Genomic DNA, 5,004 nt, shown 5'->3' on the forward strand with positions numbered 1-5,004 from the left:
ATGGGAAAGTCGGCTGTTAGGGACCTCTCCAAAGTACTGAAGAGCAATGGTGTCTCTCTGGAGACTAAGGTGCATCTGATACAGGCCATGGTCTTTGCTATCACTTCTTATGCATCAGAGAGTTGGACGACTAAGGAGGATAGAAGGAGAACTGATGCCTTTGAGCTTTGGTGCTGGAGAAGAGTATTGAGGGTACCATGGACTGCTAGGAAAACAGATTGAGCCTAGAGAGGGTTAAACCGAGTGGCTCCTTGGAGGCAAGGATTCTGAGGCTTCGTCTAATATAGTTTGGACATGTTGTAAGGAGAGACTGACTGGTCCTGGAAAGGGTCAAACCGGGTGGCTCCTTGGAGGCAAGGATTCTGGGGCTTTGTCTGACATACTTTGGACATGTTGTAAGGAGGGACTGCCTCTTGAAGAGGAATATCATGCTTGGGAGGGTGGAGGGATGGCACAGGAGGGGAAGGCCCTCTATGAGGTGGATTGATTCAGTGACTGGGGTAATTGGGTGTGTCAGAGGAAGTGCGACTGGCACAGGACAGAGCGGAGTTTAGGGCTGTTGTACATAGGGTCGCTATGAGTCACTAGCGACTTGACGACACATAATAACAACAACAATGGGTTTACACCACTGATCTTTTGGTTATCAGCTGAGGATTTAACTCCTGAACCTCCTAAAAAGGTCTATGAGTAAAATGAAGTCTAACAAAACATTTTACTTAACTTGATATGTTGTTGTTGTTAAGTGCCTTCGAGTTGTAGTCAACTCATAGAGATCCTATGAATGAAAGACCTGAACACTTGTATAACTTTGGTTGTTTCTCCAGGTTCACAGGGTTTCTTGAGGCAAGCTATTTCGGAAGTGGATGCTACTCCTGCTTCCAAGCTTGTTTTATTAGGGGAGCTCCACCAAACACTGTCCACCCTGGGTAACCATTATTGCATTTGACACATCAGTGACACAGTGTTTAGCATCACAGTAACCATGAGTTACTTCTGTACAGCTTATAGACAGACCAGTGCTATACCACTTAGAAGAATGTTTGACCAAAAACAATTAAAACCAGGCCTGAGGGCCGCAGATTATAATCACCCACCTTTGGCTTGGTGGCATCACTTTCTGTCCACTAGGCCAACAGAGCTCTCTCCTAGTTTTTGTTGTTGTTAAGTGCTCTCAAGTTGTAACTTGATTTAGCCAAATTATTATTTCACTTGTGATCCATATAAAAACTATTAAGGAAGCATTTCACATTCGTATCTTTACACCAAGTTTTTTTAAAAGAAAATTTTTGTTTTTTCCTGGCTTACTTAGAAAGGTCATATACATTGTTTTTCATATTGAATCTTTCTCATTGCCTTTACCCACCCCCTCTCTACTCATCAAATTGTGCGACCCTATCATTAACCCCCCTGCCCATGCTCCCCCTCTACTCTTACCCTTCCCCCTCCTTGGATTCTCATACACATTTTACTAGTTATCTATGTCTGCAATAATGGTCAGTATTTGTCCTTATGGGACTGAGTTAGTTCAATGAGCCTAATGCTCTCCAGCCCCTCCCAAGTTAAAGTCTGATGGATGTCTTACTCTTACAGTCTATTCTTCAAGAGTTCAAAAGCTTCTCATGGTGAGAAGCTGCTGGATGGGGTGGCTCACCTGTGTGCATGGCTTGGCAGACAAGTCCTTGAATTTGACAAAGTCTGTCTCTTATTATATAGAGTGACTTTTAGCAATGAACCTAAACCCTCTGAAGTCTGCGTTTTGTCATCTGCAAGTTGTGCATAATTTAAAAAAAGCACACAAAAAACCTCCCCACAAAACCCTTAGGTACTAGGAGGGAGCTCTGGTGGCCTAGTGGCAAGAAGTTGTACTGCAATCCCGAAGGCACACAGTTCGAGGCCACCAGCTGCTCTGCGGGAGAAGGCTGAGCAATTTGCTCCCTTGTGATTAACTATTTGCCTCTGAAAACCCACCAGAGTGTCAGCTAAGGGTCGGTTCTGACAGGATGGTGCACAACTTTGTTGTTTTTCATTGAGTCGAGCATGACTCTTAATGACCCTATGAACAAAAGACCTAAAGCTTTTCTATAACTATAGTCATTTCTCAAAGCTCACAGAATTTACAGAGGCATGTTGTTGAGGAAGTGGGTGCCACTCCGGCTTCCAAATAACAGGTACTATGTGTCAAATGCTGACTTACATTTTTATGATATTAATTGAATGAATCCTTACAACAACCTCTTGTTTCTGAGAGGAGGTTCCAATTGTTAGAAGCAAAGCAAGCTTTGAGAAGGTGCTGCTGCATGTTTTTCACATGTAATCTTCTTTACTCTTCACCTATAAGTAACTTTTGCCACTGTATCACCTTAACTCTGCAAAGAAACAAAGAGAGACACTGCAGAGATGTCTGCTGTACCAACCCTAGTAGATGTCAGAGGTGGGATTAAAGATGTGGTTTGTCCGATCAGCTCACTAGGTCTCTCCATGAAGTCCTGCAAAATTTTAGAATGTTGGCAAAGGACACACTGACAAAGGAGATTAATCAGAACTGGCTTTGACAAGCACTGTGGCAATTGGACAATTAAAACAGACTAACAAACTGGGGAGGAGGGTAGAGAAAACAGTGCAACAATGAATGAATGAAAACCCAAAATCTCTGTAAATGTTCATTAAAATTAATAAAATTTTATTAAAAAAATTTTTAGAATGAAAGGAAGGAGAGAGAAAGGAACAGAAACATTCCTTATTTTTGCATTTTATTAATGTTTTTTTAAATGGCACATGTATATTTTACAGCATATTCTTTCCATTTGTTTTTTCCCCCTTCATTCATTATTGCATATTTTCCTCCTTGCCCACACCCCCCAGTTTGTTTTTCTCTTTGAAAAGAAAAAATATTTCATTGTTATGTAATCCCCCCAAATCCACAGTCCACTTTACTACGCATTTCTTTTTCTGTAGTTTTATCATGAAAATAATACCGAATCCTGTATCCCTTTTAAACAGTTCTCTCCCTCATCTGTTTCAATGCAGTATACATTATTTTTCTCCCCTTTTCTTGGGTTTCCCCCCCAATCCAGATGTCAGTCCTGCTTTACAACAGTGGCATTATGCAGTATTTGTCCTTTCATGACTGAAATATTTCACTCAGCATGATGTCCTCCAGGGTCACCTATTTTGTACACATTCTTAAGAATAAGAATGGAGCTGTGGTGGCCTAGTGGCAAGAAGCTGTACTGGAATCCCGAAGGCACGCAGTTCGAATCCACCAGATGCTTTGCTGGAGGAGGAAGGGAAATCCATTCCTGTGCCCATCAGATCTGATTTGACAATACACAATGCAGGGGGAGAGAAGGGAGAATAAGATTGAGGAAGTCTCATACAAAGACGATTGTTTGGAATGCAAAAAGGATCATCTAGAGTTCTCATCAGGTGGTTGCAAATCTCTGTGCCTCCACTAGCTAGCTGTCTGTGTGTGATACCTGACAGCCTTGGTTTCCGCCCCTGAAAACCACCTCTACCACCAATTACTTTTCATTTCGAATGATAGAAGGTACCTGGAATTGCTTCAAAATCAGAAGAGATTTAAAAAGCCTTTTCACTTAGAGAGGTAGACTAGCCTCTAACAACTAGATCTCTCACTTTATTGGTCATTAAAAAAGGAATTACTCAGAAAGAGGATAAAACGTCCACCAAAGTTCTGATCCCTGCAAGCCAAGGTTCTGAACATGAACCACAAACATTACAGGTGATCTGATTCAGAATTTGAAATATTAAGACTAGTAACGAACACAAAGGTTCTCACCACTGGTCCAATTGGCAGCATCAGGATGGATGGTGAAGAGACTGACACTGTTCACAGCTTTAGTTTGCTTGGCTCCACAGTCAACACTGTTGGCACCAGCAGCCAGGAAATTAAAAGACGTATTATGAGGGGAAGGGAAGTCGGCTGTTAGGGACCTCTCCAAAGTTCTGATGAGCAATGGCGTCACTCTGGAAACTAAGGTGCACCTGATACAGGCCATGGTCTTTGCAATCACTTGCTATGTGTCAGAGAGCTGGACAATGACTAGGGAGGATAGAAAGAGAATTGATGCCTTTGAGTTGCGGTGCTGGAGAAGAGTATTGAATATACCATGGAATGCTAAGAAAACGAATAGGTTCATCCGGGAGAGGGTTAAACCAGGCTGTTCCTTGGAAGCAAGGATTCTGAAGCTTCTTCTGACGTACTTTGGGCATGTTGCAAGGAGGGATCAGACCTTGGAGAGGGACATCATGCTTGGGAGGGGGGAGGGACAATGCAAGAGAGAGGAATCCTTACGATGAGATTGATTTACTCAGTGACTGGGGTAATGGGGGTAAGTGTGTCTGAGACAATAAAGTTGGCTCAGGATAGGGCAGGGTTCGGAGCTATTGTACCTAGGTACGCTATGAGTCGTAAGCGACTCGAAGGCACATAACAACAACATCCTTTTTTCCTCACTGAGTGAGCTGATCTCATTTAACAGATCTAGAAAGATCCTCTACCCGGTCAGGATAACCATGGACAGGACAGTGGAGTGTGGTACTCGATTCCACAGGATGTCATATTTTATGGTCTATCTTGTCCATTGTCACTCATGGTGGTGTTTGTGGGGGTTTTTTTTAAAATCACCTTAGAAAACCAACTCAATAGGATGCCTTGTCTCTCCTGATTACAATGAAAGGTACGTTTGAGCCTTCTCAGTGTCTTGTTCTGGAAACTTTTTCATCACTGCAGTGAGAAGCTCTGTACGCATTAAGCAGTAACTCCCCACTTCCGCTCCCCACGGCATTGCTAATCTCTGATCTGACTCACGTCTCTAGGAATTTGTTTATAATGGTTGTATCCTCGAAGTAGAAGCATGCAGTATTTTATCCTGTTCACGTACTGCATTGTCTTCATGATTCCTGCACATGCCAGTACGACAGGAATACTTCATTTAGCTTTATGGATGAATAATAAATAACCCACTACACAGAAAGACT

The sequence above is a fragment of the Elephantulus edwardii genome, unplaced genomic scaffold (assembly GCF_000299155.1).
Source record: "Elephantulus edwardii isolate Elephantulus edwardi_28Jun2011 unplaced genomic scaffold, EleEdw1.0 scaffold00208, whole genome shotgun sequence".
Taxonomy (NCBI): domain Eukaryota; kingdom Metazoa; phylum Chordata; class Mammalia; order Macroscelidea; family Macroscelididae; genus Elephantulus; species Elephantulus edwardii.